The sequence below is a fragment of the Tursiops truncatus genome, chromosome 5, assembly GCF_011762595.2.
Source record: "Tursiops truncatus isolate mTurTru1 chromosome 5, mTurTru1.mat.Y, whole genome shotgun sequence".
Classification (NCBI taxonomy): Eukaryota; Metazoa; Chordata; class Mammalia; order Artiodactyla; family Delphinidae; genus Tursiops; species Tursiops truncatus.
In genome coordinates this window covers 71,282,563-71,297,523 of record NC_047038.1, presented here as the reverse complement: position 1 = coordinate 71,297,523, position 14,961 = coordinate 71,282,563, and the positions used below count along the sequence as shown (strand labels likewise).

At 36.8% G+C, this 14,961-nt stretch overlaps 1 protein-coding gene across 9 annotated transcripts in view; it reads left to right on the top strand.

The window, feature by feature from the left end:
* The window catches only part of FRYL (FRY like transcription coactivator), a 244,672-nt gene that overhangs the window by 32,655 nt on the left and 197,056 nt on the right, over positions 1-14,961 (top strand). For all 9 annotated transcript variants that reach the window (XM_033856980.2, XM_033856979.2, XM_033856984.2 and 6 more), the window contains one exon: positions 4,446-4,621. The gene's annotated coding sequence lies outside the window, so the exon portion shown is untranslated. The remainder of the gene's footprint in view (positions 1-4,445; positions 4,622-14,961) is intronic.

Below are 14,961 nucleotides of genomic sequence, written 5' to 3'. Positions count from 1 at the left end.
TTATGTTGAATGAACAACAGTAACAACGTTTGTTGAGTGCTATCTGCTGGCTATTGTTCTAAGTTTATGCTTAATAATACTTATAATACTTCTAACACTTTATAATCCTTATAAAAAGTCTTACAGTTGAGAAACCCAAGGCTCTGATTTAAAAAGTGATTTTCTACTTTAAAAATGATTTTAGAGGAATTTAATGCATAGAAACAAAGGGAGGGCATTCCACATGGAAGAAAGATCTGGGCGTAGGAAGGAATGGGACATGTTTGCATAGAGCAGAGTTCAGCCTGACTAGTCTAGAGAACATTAGGGAAATGGGCTAACAGTTTATTCTCTTCCATTAGGACCTTGACTCTGAGGCTAAGGAATTTCTGTACTTTATTCTATAGGCATTGGGACTGTCACTGAATTACCAAGGCAGGGAGTTTTGTGATCAGAGTTTTGCATTTGGAATATGCACTTGGCAGCAATATCTGAGATGCATCAGAGTAGTGAGAGAGGGGAGGTCAGAGACCACTTAGAATTTTTTTGATGGAAGAGTATTTTAGTATTGCAGCAGTTGGGGTCAGACTGTAAATGACTGACTTGATGAGTTGAGAAAGTAGAGGCCCAAATGTGTAGTAAGAGGAAATAAAGAGAAGTCTATGGTGCATGAGCGTAAGTAAGATTTTTTTCTTCCTTAATGGTCATCTGAATATACAGGTCAGATGTAAGTTTGGCTTTGAAAAGGGAGGATTTGGAGGGTCCAAGAGGACAGGAAGAGGGACTTTAGCAGCCTTGAACTGGAAGAGTTTACATTGGGCATCTTCTTTCAGTTTAAGAGATGAGGGTATACAGTAGAGAGTACAGGACTATGGTGGGCCTGGGAACTTGAAGGATAGAAAAGTTTCAACCTCACTAAGAGACAACTCAGTAGGGTCAACCATCAGTCTTTAGAGTGTGAGATAGAATAATAGTAGTATACTTCTGTTAGTCTTTTATACGAATAATTTACATGGAGTAGAATCTCTCTTATACAATATTGATTGTACAATCACCAGTAGTTAGAATGGTTAAATAAAAAATTTGTTTGAAATGAAGAATAATAGGAAGGATATATGCCTTAAATATTTTATAGTTGATAAGTGTATAAATGCTCGTACAGCATCAATGTTTTGATGTATAGCTGAGACCTTTTCTTTAGGATATTTTTAAAGTAACTTGCCTTTTTCAAATCGTACAGATTAATTTTCAGAGACAAAGCATTTTCTTTTTGCACTCATGTTTTTGATATAATATTTAACTAAATTATATAATTATAGTAAATACAACAGGCATAAAAAGATTTTGGAACAAATATAAGATAATTTGCTCTTGGTAGGCATGCGACTCAATTGTTGGGAGAAAAATGAGATGGTGTACCAGAGAGGACTCCCCATTTCCCCCCAAAAGGAAATTGAAACTTGGGAGTTATGGTTTGTCCATGGTTTTAGGATTGGCAAGAGTCTGGTTTTATCTTGAATCTAATGTTTGTCCTATTATGTAGTGTTGCAAGGTGATAAGGAATAATATGTGAAATACTGGTTAGTGGTGAAGTTATAGACTATATGTATATATTTTTTAATACAGTAGATTTATTGAGATATAATTCACATACCATGCAAGTCACCAATTTATAGTATACAATTTGAGGTTTTTTATATTGACAGAATTGTGCAACCATCACCACAATTGATTTTAGAATATTTTCATCATCCCCAAAAGAAATCTCGTATCCGTTAGCTCCCCATCTCCTCCCCCGCTGTTCGGAGTCAACCACTAATCTATTTTCTCTCTATACTGTATGGATTTGTCTATTCATATAAATGGAATAATGTAATATGTAGCCTTTTGTGACTGGCTTCTTTGACTTAGCATAATGTGTTTCAGGTTCATCTATGTTGTAGCATGTATCAATATTTTTTATGGCAGAATCCATTGGATGGACATACCACATTTTATTTATCCATTCATCAGTTGATGATATTTGTATTGTTTCTGCCTTTTGGCTGTTACAAATAATGCTATTATGATGGTTTCTGTAGTGGTTATCACAAATAATGCTATTGTACACATATTTTTACATGGATGTTATTTTTTCATTTCTTTTGCTATATACCTGGGAGAGAATGGTTGGTCATGTTTAACTTTTGAGGAACTGCCAGACTGTTTTCCAAAGTGGCTGTACCATTTTATATTCCTACCAGCAGTGTGAGAGAGGGTTCCAGCCATACACTTGCCAACACTTGTTATTATCTGTCTTTTTGATTATAGCCATCTTAGTGGGTATGTATATGTTTTTAAAGTGATTTTATTTTTCTGACTATAATAGTAATAAATGCCCTTTGTAGATATTTTGGAAAATATAGAAAAGGATAAAAGAAAATATCATTTATTTTTAAATCACTATTTAGAAATAATATTGAGTGGCTTTTTTCTCCATGTTTTAAAGTAATTTTTAAAATATGGCTAAAAGTATATATGATTTTGAGTCCTGCCTTTTTTGTTGTTTAACAGCATTTCCCCATGTTTTTTGAAGTTGTATTTTAATTTTATCCTATCAGAGAATGTCTCTTTTGTTCTCTTTGGCTTTTGTGTTCTTATTTTTTATTAATTTTTCAAATTTTACAATTATTTCAGAGGAGCCTGGAGGTGGAGTGGGAATAAATTTTTGTGGTTAATCTAACATGTTAACTAGAAATTACTTCTAGGTTAACTGCAGCATAATATTCTATCTGCTGAATAAACCATAACTTAGCCAACCATTACCCTATTTCAGACATTTATATTTCTTACAATTTTTCTTTATAAATAATGTAAAAAAAATTATATGTAAAATTCGGTCTTCATTTTGAGTTCTCAGGAATGAAGTTACTGGGTCAATCAATAGCTATGCACGTATTAAAGATTCTTGTTACATATTGACAAATTGCTTTTCAGAATTTATATTTCCTCTAGCAATGTATATGTATCCCTTTCTTACTGTACTTCACTAGCAATGAGTAAATGGGTAACAATTGAGTTTTAAGGTCACTTGAGCAGGGATTTTTTTGAGTTTGTTCACTGATGTATGTATTGCTGGAAGATAGTAGGTACTGAATATATGTAGAATGCTACCAGTAGGAAAGAAAAGGGTTTCTCTGAAGGACAAGGAAATAATCTACCATTCAACTTTCCAGGAAAGTAGCCTTGTTACACTGATCATATAACAGCTCATGTGTTTATGAAAAAAGGGGTGAAAGAGTAAAATAAAGCAAAAAAAAAAAAAAAAAGTAAAATTAAGCTTATTTGGGGAACTTGTTTTAAATTTTATATTGTTTGAACATTTACATGTTTCAAAGTCAAAATGACACTTTGAAAAGGCCTAACTTCCATCCCTGTTTCCTTACTAATACCAATTTCCTCTGTATCTTTACAGTGCTTTTTAATAAAAATTAACAAATAAGAATAGATATTCTTACTTCCGTCTTTCCCTCCCCTTTTTAAAAACACAGAATATAACAAAGTATATATACATATACCTTTTCTGTACTTGCTTATTTAGCATATTCTGGTGATGTTTGTATAGAAGTACACAGAGTGCTTCCTTATTTATTTTTACAGCTGCACCGTATTCCTTCTAATGGATGTATCATAGGTGATTTTACCAGTCCTCTTAAGTTGTTTTCAATGTGTTTCACTTTTACAAATAATCCCACAGTAATCTTGCTGCACACTTTATTTTGTGAATGTGTAATTATATCTGTAGGAGAATGTCCCAGAAGGAGAGTTGTTGGGTCAAAAAATAAATGCATTCTTGGTTTTGTAGATATTGGCACTTCCACCAGCAATGGAGAGTGCTCATTTCTTGGGGTTCCTCGGTGTACCTTTTGAAAAACAATAGTCCTAGGGTCATTACCTCAAATCCCATAATATATGTATCCTCAAGTACTATAGAAGAACTCAGGATGATGACCCTTGTGTCATCAAGAAACAGGTAATTATGTTTAGATGGTGAGGAAATTTGTAATATACTTGAGAAAGATATTATAGGTGGTGAAAAAAATTTAAATTAGAACCTTTAAAGACAAATTCTGGGAATTCCCTGGCGGTTCAGTGGTTAAGACTTGGCGCTTTCACTACCATGGCCAGGGTTTGATCCCTGGTTGGGGAAATAAGATCCCACAAGCCATGCTTCGAGGCCAAAAAAAAAACAAACAAACAAATTCTCATTTTCTTGTTTTTTCTCTCCAGATAGATGCTTTCACTATACAGTTGACATTTTTTTATAAGTAAGTTCTTCTTGGCCAAATTCTCAAGTAATAAAAACTAACTTCAATAATGATATATGTTATACGAAAACTGTTAAAATGTTACAGCTTTTGTTTTAAACATGGCTGTTACTAATAACCAACCATATTTCTTTTCTCTCTCTTTTTTTTGTCTTTCAGCCTTTAACATTCCACATTCTGCTTTGTACATGGTGAATCACTACTGCTTTGCACCAGTGTGCCCACTTGCGTGCCTATAAAGTACAAGCTCCAGATTGAAAAAGCTTCTAGATGGATCTTTTCCAAATTTGGTGTCTTTTCTACAAACTCTGTGCCTCAACAACCCTTTCTAAGTGGTAAGTGATACGTACTTTTAAAAAAGAATAATAGAAATTTGTAAAACAATTTTTGTTTGGATTGCCTTCCCCCTTTTTATGCTGCATTCTCTTGGTATGGAATAAAAATATTTTATTCTAAAGGTTTCCCACTTCAGCAACTTGTTCTGCTCAATTTTACTCCTCTGCACCCCCAAAAATGTGTTTTGAGTAAATCTCAGAGATGTTCAAAAAACATACTGGCTAACTAGCACCTATGCTTCCAAAAAATCTTAGAATATGTAAAGGGACACACAGTTCCATGCTATAAAAAGAAGAGCTGGCATTACATACCTCTCTCATCAACTCCATAAATGTGCACATGATTTACAATTGCTAGGAATAAATATAAAAATAGGTAAACACCTTTATGTATATGTACTTTACATGCTCTGTATTATATATTGATATTTTACAAATAATTTCATTTTCATGTACAAGTGGCAGTTTTTGATGTCACAAGATTATAGTTTATATTTATTGCATAATTAGAGATTTTAACTCCAAGTGTTTTTTAAATAATGATTTAAATTTATGTATATATTTACTGCTATGGGTGATTACCACTTTTAGTGGTTATTACAACAAGTGAACTTATAAAACTGGGCTTACTAAAAGTAGTTTGATTTGGGAAGAAAACTGTTTTATGGAATGATAAAATTTTGGATTTAAGAAATAAAAAAAGCTGTGAAAATAGAGTAATTTCAGTGCTGAACTAGAAACTGCACGTTGAGTGAGTTGTAAATGTTAGTATTTTATGATTTGTTATTGGTTCTGTTTTCATTTTGCCAGAGCCACAGATTCCAGCTCTAGGTCTGTATATTCTCTTATTATAAGGCTGAGGTAGTTTTTCCTGCTGCTCTCTTTTCCTACCTACTTAGGTATCTTGAGTCCATTGGGTCAAGAACATCCTCTTCCTAGCAATTGTAAATTATGTGCACATTTATGGAGTTGATGAGAGAGGTGTGTAATGCCAGCTGTTCTTTTTATAGCATGGCACTGTGTGTCCCTTTTCATATTCTAAGAATTTTTGGAAGCGTAAGTGCTAGTTAGCCAATATGTTTTTTGAACATCTCTGAGATTTACTCAAAACACATTTTTTTGGGGGGGGGTGCAGAGGAGTAAAATTGAGCAGAACAAATTGCTGAAGTGGGAAACCTTTAAAATAAAATTATTGTTGTAAAATATCGAACATTCATTTTGAGTGTCAGTCAGCAGATAGTTACCAAATGCCTGCTGTTTATGGATAAAAATACACAATGACATTTGGCATTGTGAAGAGGTAAGTCATCAAATAGAAACCATGGCATTAGATGAGGATGCAAGGCAGGGAGGTTGAGTGAAGAATGGGGTACGTTTTAGCTCTAACTCTAACCATTAATTGCACAGTGTTCTTGAGTGTAAGTTATTAGTCTTAGTAGCCCTTGTTTTCTCATCTATGAAATGAGTGAATTAACTAAATGGTTTATAAGGTTTTTTGCTGCTTTCATACACCTAACACTTTGTTATGAACAAATTGATAGATGTTTGTTTTTTTGAGGATACCTTCTCTAGCCTTTCCAATAGAGATATTTTTAGACTACTTTATTTGAATTGTGGGGTTAGAATAAGGTCCCCACTATCAATCATTTTCTTTTCTTTTTTTTTGGAAATATATTTTTAAATTATTTATTTATTTTTGGCTGCACTGGGTCTTCGTTGCTGTGCCCAGGCTTTCTCTAGTTGCAGCGAGTGGGAGCTACTCTTCGTCGCAATGTGCAGGCTTCTCATTGCAGTGGCTTCTCTCGTTGTGGAGCACGGGCTCTAGGCGCACGGGTTTCAGTAGTTGTGGCACATGGGCTCAGTAGTTGTGGCTTGCGGGCTCTAGAAGGCAGGCTCAGTAGTTGTGGCACACAGGATTAGTTGCTCCACGGCATGTGGGATCTTCCCGGACCAGGGCATGAACCCACGTCCCCTGTATTGGCAGGCGGAGTCTTAACCACTGTGCTACCAGGGAAATCCCTCAGTCATTTTCTTTTGAAGGTCATATCTTTTATTTTTTTTCTCCACATTCTTATCCTTCTCTTCTCTTGACCTCTGGAATTTTCCTTCATTTGACTCTTCATTTGTTCCCTTTCTGTTTCTCATATCTTATTAGTGGCTCTCATCATGTTTCCTTGACCTGTCTAGCATCCATTGTTTTCATCTTAGTATTTTCCAGGATCACTACATCTTACACCAGTGATTCTAATCCTGGGACCCTTTAAAAAAATACAAATACCTTCTAAAATGAATTTGGGAGAAGGGTACGATTTTTTGGCAGGTAGCTGAAACCTACTAGTAAACCAGCATTATTATTAGTTCACCAAGACTGGAGTCCCCAGCTTTTATACCTCGTCACTTCTTGCCTTAGATCTCATCATCACTTAGTTAAATTTCTGTGGTCTTGGAGTCTCCTCTCATGATCATAACCCTCTATCGTGCCACACTTTCTGAATCTCTTCTTTGTCTTTATTATGACGTGTAGTTTCTTGGCATTTTGTTTTTGTAGTTAAGTTAGCTATCTCCTAGCTTCATTTGCTTTCTACTCACCCAAACCCCATGATCATATATGCAGCAGCATCTTATGTTCTGTTGCCTTTTTAACTTTGTGAGGAACCTGTCCAAATCTCAAACCTAAGTTAATTTGCCATGTATATATTTCCTAGTTCCAGCTGCTTGATACAGTTAGAAAAGGTCACATAAGTAAGTTTGGATCTAGTAGGCAGTCATTTACTTAATCTCTAAACTGGTTCTTTTCCAGGTTGGCTTCTTACCCTTCCTTCAGAAGACCCCACAGCTTGTCACAGTCAAGGTGTCTTTTTGGGGCTGTCTAGCATACTTCCTGACCTGTTCTTCTTTTCACTTCAGAATTTTTCTGTGTCTAAAGAAGAAATTATGTACCTTATTATAATTTTTATTACAGGAAATTTAAGACATATAAAAGTAAACAGACTAGTATAATGAATCCCCTTGTATTCATGACTCAGGTTCAGTAATTATCATGTCATGACCAAATTTTCAATCTCTCACTGACTTCCCTCCCATTCCTGTACTATTTTAAAGAAAATCCTAGATATCATAAAATTTATTTGTATTTCAATACATATCCTTATGTATAAGACCCTTTAAAAAATATAACCATGATACCATTATTAATCTTAAAAAAACAACAATTTCCAATATAATCAAATATCCAATCAATGTTAATTCTAATTCTCTCACACATTTTATTTACTTATTTATTTGCTTGCCACGCCACATGGCATGCAGGATCTTAGTTCCCTGACCAGGAATCTAACCCATGCCCCCTGCAGTGGAGGCATGGAGTCCTAACCATTGGATCCCCAGGGAATTCCCCTCACACATTTTAAAAGTAGTTGACTTGATTGGATCAGGGTCTAGATAAGCCCTTCCTCCATTGCAGTTGGTTGATTTTTCTCTTAAAGTTTCAACCTCCCCTCCCTTTTTGTTTCTAAAATTTATTTGTTGAACAAATTGGGTCTTTGTCTTGTAGATGTGGATGTTTCTGATTACACTCCTGTGAAGTGATTAAGCATACACATCTGACCTTTGTACTTCCTGTTAATTGGTCGTTGGATCTAGAGACTTGCTCAGACTCAAGTTCAGATTCTTTTGGCAAGTCTTTGTCTTTGGGCAAGTGTCTCTCTGGTGCACACAATGCCTAGTTGTCTCTCTTTTTCTGCTGATTAGTTGCCATTTTGCCTCCATGCTGTAGATTAGGGGTTGGCAAACTTTCTCTGTAAGGAGGCAGATAATGTATATTTTAGGCCTTGTGAGCCATCTGGTCTCCTCTGCTGCAACTACTAAACTCTGCTGTTGTAATGAGAAAGCCGCCATAGACAAAATGTAAATGAATGGGCATGGCTGTGTTCCAATAAAACTTTATTTACAAAAACAGGTGATGGGCTCCCTGCTTGAGGCCTATTAAATCATTAGGGTTTGGAAAATTTTAATATTGTAACTTTACTTTTCATTTATTAGGTGAAATGTTCTATAAAGAGAAGCTATTCCATGTGTACTGTTTGTTATGTGGTAGTACAGTTTGTATAGGAAATGTGAGACAGAAGCTTGACAGTTTCCCTTGGCTTATGAATTTCAAAATAATGAATTGGGTATATTAGCTTTCTCCAACAGTGACTAATTAGGGTCTCCCCTTCTCCGCATTCATTATAGACTCTTAGATTTAAACATATTGGATTTTTAAAAAATTCATTATGGTAATTACCCTTATTGATGCTCAAATTATTTAATCTTTGGCCAGTGGGAACCTTTTAAATTTGCTTACTGAGTTATTTTGACATGACTCTAGTAGTTTTCGATAGCTTCTTGATTATCTGATATGACAAGGAGTTCCAGGCTCATCATGTACATTTCCTCCCCACACGTGGTGTCAGTAGTTTCTCCAAGGAGCCCTGATTCCTTCATTGGGGAATGGAATTTCAAGACCACAGTTTGAGCTCTAGAGATTCTGATTCCTAGTGGGTTGACCATTGTTTCTAGGCCTTTTTTGGTAGTCAGAACTAGGGAAAAATTTTTTTTTTATGATAGAGTACCTCATGAATTCATACTGATACTTCCAATTCAGTTTCAATACTATAAGATTTTTAGTTAATCTTTTTATTTTACATCTGTATCTTTCAACTGAAAATTCTAGTTCTCAGTGATACTAAGAATAATACAATTAGAATATTTCATAATTACTTATTTATAGTACCCCCATAATACACACAACAGTCTCAGAATAGCAGTACCAGCATTTTGTCTCTGTCTGCCTTCTTTTCTCAATCCATGTTGTTGTATGAAACATTATCTGTTGCTGTGTAACAAATCACCCCAAAACTTAGTGACTTAACACAGGAGACGTTACTATCTCACAGTTGCCGTGGGTCAGTTTCTGTGGGGGCAGCTTAGCTGAGTGCCTCTATCTCAAGGTCTCTCATAAAGCTGCAATCTAGGTGTCAGCTAGGGCTGTGTATATCCCAGGGCTCAGTTGGAGGAGCCACAGAGGAGCCTTTTTGGGGTGCTTTCAAATGCACTCATGTGATCATTGGTAGGTCTCAGGTCCTTTCTGGCCATTGGCTGGAGACCAGTCCCTCAGGCCTCTCCATGGGGCAGCTAACAACATGGCGCTGGTTGTTAGCTTAGAGCAAGGGAGGAAAGGGTATCCAAGATGGAACCCATGGCCTTTTTAGTAACCTGTTCTTAGAGTGACAGCCCAACACGTATGCTGCATTCTTTTATTTATTTTTTTAAGTTATTGTGGTAAAATATACATAACATAAAATGACAGTTTTAATCATTTTAAAGTGTATAGTAAGTACATTGCATTAAGTACATTGGCATTAAGTACACTGACATTGTTGTGCAATCATCACCACCATCCATCTCCAGAACTTTTTCCAAACTGAAACTCTACCCATTAAACACTAACTCCCCAGTCTTCCCTTCCACATCCCCTGGTAACCACTATTCTACTTTCTGTTTTTATGAATTAGACTACTCTAGGTACTTCATGAGTAGAATCATACAGTATTTGTCCTTTTGTGACATGCTCTTTTCACTCAGCATAATGTCTTCAAGGTTCATCCACATGACAGCATGTGTCAAAATTTCCTTCCTTTTTAAGACTGAATAATATTCCATTGCATGTATATACCACATTTTGTTTACCCATTCATCCTTTGATGGACATTTGTTTCCTCCTTTTGGCTATTGTGAATAACACTTATATGAATATTGGTGTTCTACTGCATTCTTTTCTTAGAAGCAAGTCTCCAAATCCAATTTATACTAAAGAGAAGTTAGTTATATAACAGTGTGATACCAGGATGTGGGGATCATTGGATCCCTCCTAGAGGCTGCCACCACACTGTTTAAGTTAGTCTTAATAATTGTTCTGAATAGTTCTGACACCAACAGGGTATACATTTAAGTTAACTTATTTAATTTTTTTAAATAAATTTATTTATATTTTATTTATTTATTTTTGGTTACGTTGGGTCTTCGTTGCTGTGCGCAGGCTTATCTCTAGTTGTGGCGAGTGGGAGCTACTCTTCATTGCGGTGCGTGGGCTTCTCATTGCAATGGCTTCTCTTGTTGTGGAGCATGGGCTCTAGGCATGTGGGCTTCAGTAGTTGTGGCACGTGGGCTCAATAGTTGTGGCTCGCAGGCTCTAGAGTGCAGGCTCAGTAGTTGTGGCACACAGTTTTAGTTGCTCCGCGGCATGTGGGATCTTCCCAGACCAGGGCTCAAACCCGTGTCCCCTGCGTTGGCAGGCGGATTCTTAACCACTGTGCCACGAGAGAAGTCCCTAAGTTAACTTATTTTATTTTTGATATTTAATGACTGTTCTAAAATGTAATTTTGTTTTATAATCATGTATAATAGTTTCATGTTTCCAAAGTCAAATCCACAAAACAAGGTTTATTCAAAGGAGTCTAACTTCTATCTCTGTTTTCTCTACCATTTTCTTTCTCTTTCTAAGTAATTATATTCTAAAACCAAGTTTAATATAAGTAGGCTATGTATTCATATTCCTCCTTAGACAAGTGATAAAATATTATATGCTTTCTTTTTTCACTTAACATATTCTGGAGATCATTCCTTAGTAGTAAATTGCTAATTCCTTTTTATAGCTGCATAATATCTCATTGCATGAATGAAAAAACAGAGCTATTTAACCAGTTCCCAAATGATGGGCATTTGGATTGTTTCTAATTTTTTGTAAATAGTACTGCAATGGATAACTTTGTAATTCATATATATGTGTTTATATTGTTGCCATTGTACATTTGGGACAGATTCCTAGATGTGGAATTGCAGGGTCAAAGGGTAAATGAGTACACAGTTTTATAGATATTGCCAGATTTATCCTGATAAGAATTATATCTCTTTGTGTTCCCATCAGTAATGTACGAGAGTGCCTCTGTGTATCAACAGAATATATTGTTAGAATTTTGGGGTTTTTGTCCTCATTGTAGTGTTAATTTTCATCTCTCATTATGAGTGAGATTGAATATCTTTTTTTAACTTTAAAGTTGTATTCATAGACATTTCAGAACCACTTAAATCAACTATGGATTTTTTTAGACATAACATACCGTGTTTATCTTGGACATATTAGGCTGAGTATCTTTTTACATGGTTAAGAGGCATTTGCATTTCTTTGTTTTTTAACTGTCCATTTCTTTAGCTCTTTTTCTCTAGGTTTGTTGGTGTTTTCTATTTTATAAGCTCTTTACATATTAGGACTATCAACATTTTGTCCATTTGCTTTCTTCTTCCTGCCAGTTAAATAGAGGTAGTCTCTAATCTGCTTCTAGTTTGCTTTGTTTTGCTTCTCATCCTTTTTCCATTAGTGTTACATTTTTTCTTCTGGCTAAATCATTATTCAGTATTTGATGACTCCACTTCTGCAGCTCAAACCTATCCCACCATTTCTTCAAACTCAACATGTCCCAGATAGGATTCAACTTTATCCACAAACCTGATATTCCTGTGTTTCCTTTGTCAGGTATGGCGTTACCATTTTCCTACTTGGGAACTTGGAGTGATCTTTTATAGTTTATTTATTATTAATTCAGCAAGTATTTGTTGAGCACCTACCAAGTGCCAGGTACTGGACTAGGTACTAGGTAACAGATAGTCACAATCCTAGCTCTCAGGGAACAGTCTGATGGGGGAATAGGTAGTAAACAAATATACACACAAACCCATGTCTCAATGGGTGGTAAGTATTTCAAGAGAGAATTTATGGGCTGGGACACGTGATTAGATTGGAGAGGTTAGGGGGGTAGCCTTTTAGAGAAAGTGACATTTAAACTGAGATTTGAAGGTTTGTTAGGGTTCACCTGGTGAAAAAAATTGGGATTCCAGATACAGGAAACAGCATGTGGAAGGATCCTGAGGCAGAAAAGAAGTTGAACTTCTAGGAAATGATCAGACCAGTTTGGCTGGCATGTAGGGAGAAGGGGTAGAGGGCCATGAGATGTGATCTGATTTACTTTGTAAAATGATCACTCTGGCTCTAGGGGTGGAGGGGATGTGTGTGTAGAGGTTGGTGAGGAGGCTGTGGTGGTAACCGTGAAAAGTAGAAGTGTCGCATTCATTCTCGTAGTGACATTCTTTCAGTTCTACTCTGGTGCTTTGTTCTTTCTTCCCATATTTTTATATCCACTGCCCTCGTTCAGAAAGTCACCTCCTGACTACTCTGATGGGTTTTTACAAATTGGTCCCACGCTGTTTTAGTCTCTGTTCGCCAGCCAGTCTGGTTCAGAAGCAAACTTAGAAATCCCAGGTCTGTTCATATCACTTTCTTTCTTGAAAACTCTTGGTGGCTCCCTGTGACTGTTACTGTTATGTGTCCACTTGACTGGGCTGAAGGATGCCCGGAGAGCTGGTAAAACAGTATTTCTGGGTGTGTCTGTGAGTGTGCTTCCAGAAGAGATTAGCATTTGAATCAGTAGACTAAAGAAAATCCTCCCTCACCAGTGTGGGTGGGCGTCATCCAATCACTGGGGACGCTAGTAGAACCAAAAGGCAGAGGAAGGATGAATTCTGTCTCCTTGAGCCGCGGCTTCCATCTTCTCCTGTCCTCAGACATTTGAGTTCCTGGTTCTTGGGCTTTTGGACTCTGGGACTTACACCGGCAGCATATCACCCTCACCCCCCGACCCCAAACCCCTTTGGCTTCAGACTGAGAGTTACACCATCAGCTCCTCTGTGTCTCAGGCCTTCAGACTCAGACTGAATTTTATCCCTGGCTTTCCCGGGTCTCCAGCTTGCAGGTGGCAGATCGTAGGACTTCTCGGCCTCTGTAATTGTGGGAGCCAATTCCCATAATAAATATCCTCTTATGTATCTATATTATCCTATTGGTTTTGTCTCTCTGTAGTCTCCGAACCTTAACACATTCCCTCATTGCAGAAAAATGAAAGCCCACCTGAAATTGAAGCCTTTCTCGTTTTCTTTAAGCTTCAAGGTCTGCTCCTCTGAGACTACTTTTCTTTAGGCAGCCAAGACTGATATTATTTTACCTCTTTTTTTTTTTTTTTTTTTTTTTTTTTGCGGTACGCGGGCCTCTCACTGTTGTGGCCTCTCCCGTTGCGGAGCACAGGCTCCGGACGCGCAGGCTCGGCGGCCATGGCTCACGGGCCCAGCCGCTCCACGGCATGTGGGATCTTCCCGGACCGGGGCACGAACCCATGTCCCCCGCATTGGCAGGAGGACTCTCAACCACTGTGCCACCACGGAAGCCCTCTACCTCTTTTCTTAAACTCATCTTCATCTTCTGTCATGACATCTCTGCCTCTTGAACCCTATTTCCCCTTCTCTCTCTTTTTTTTTCTTTCCCCTAAAGTCTCCGTTCAGATCCTAACTGTTCCCCTAATCCTTAAATCTCCTCAGTCAGGTTGACTTTTAACATTTGTTGATATGTCAGTTCTAAGATTCATCACAGCCTGTGTTGTATTAGAAACACTCCTGTATTTATTTGGAGTGCAAAGAATTGTGTATATTTCATTTTCTTAACAGAAAAGGACTCAGCAGATATGTGTTGAATTGTAGGAGATTAGGGATCATTCCATGTGCTTAGATCCCTCACTAAAATCTCTTAAAAAAGAGGTAAGTCTCAAGTACAAGTTTATAAATATCTTGTATTGAACCTTCAGGGAGTGACCTCATTTAGAAATAGTAGAATCTGACCTGCCTTTTGAAACAGTCTTTACAGTTCAGTGGATATCAGATAATACTTAAACTCTCTATATTAGTTTGGCAAAAATATGTTTATATGGCAATATCAGAGAGTTCTTCTGACTTACTGGGGGTATATAGAGGATTAATACTCAATTTCCATGCTGGTAGGGAGGGGTCAATAAAGCCATGACTGTGTAGCATATCTAAATGTACCTCTGCTTTTACCTGAGGTATCCTGCTGACTAGTTGTCCACTTAGACAACTTCTGACCGGGTACCTCGCTAGGTTAAAAGTAGTGGTCTGCATGTTGACTAAGTTTAATATACTTGATTCTCATATGTGGTTTTGTTTGTATATCGGGGCCAGCCAGTATGTATGTTTCGTTTGTGAAGAGAAGGGTCGTATCATTACTACCTACACACTTGCAAAATGATTTTATGTGTTCCATCTTTTAAAATTCTAACAGGTTTTCTTCTCTTCCTCTCTTCTTCCCTCCCTTCTTCCCTCTCTCCTTTTCTTCCTATAAATGAGGTTAAGTCACTTTGTCTAAGTTAATATAGCTTTGTATTGCGTAACTGTGCTACATA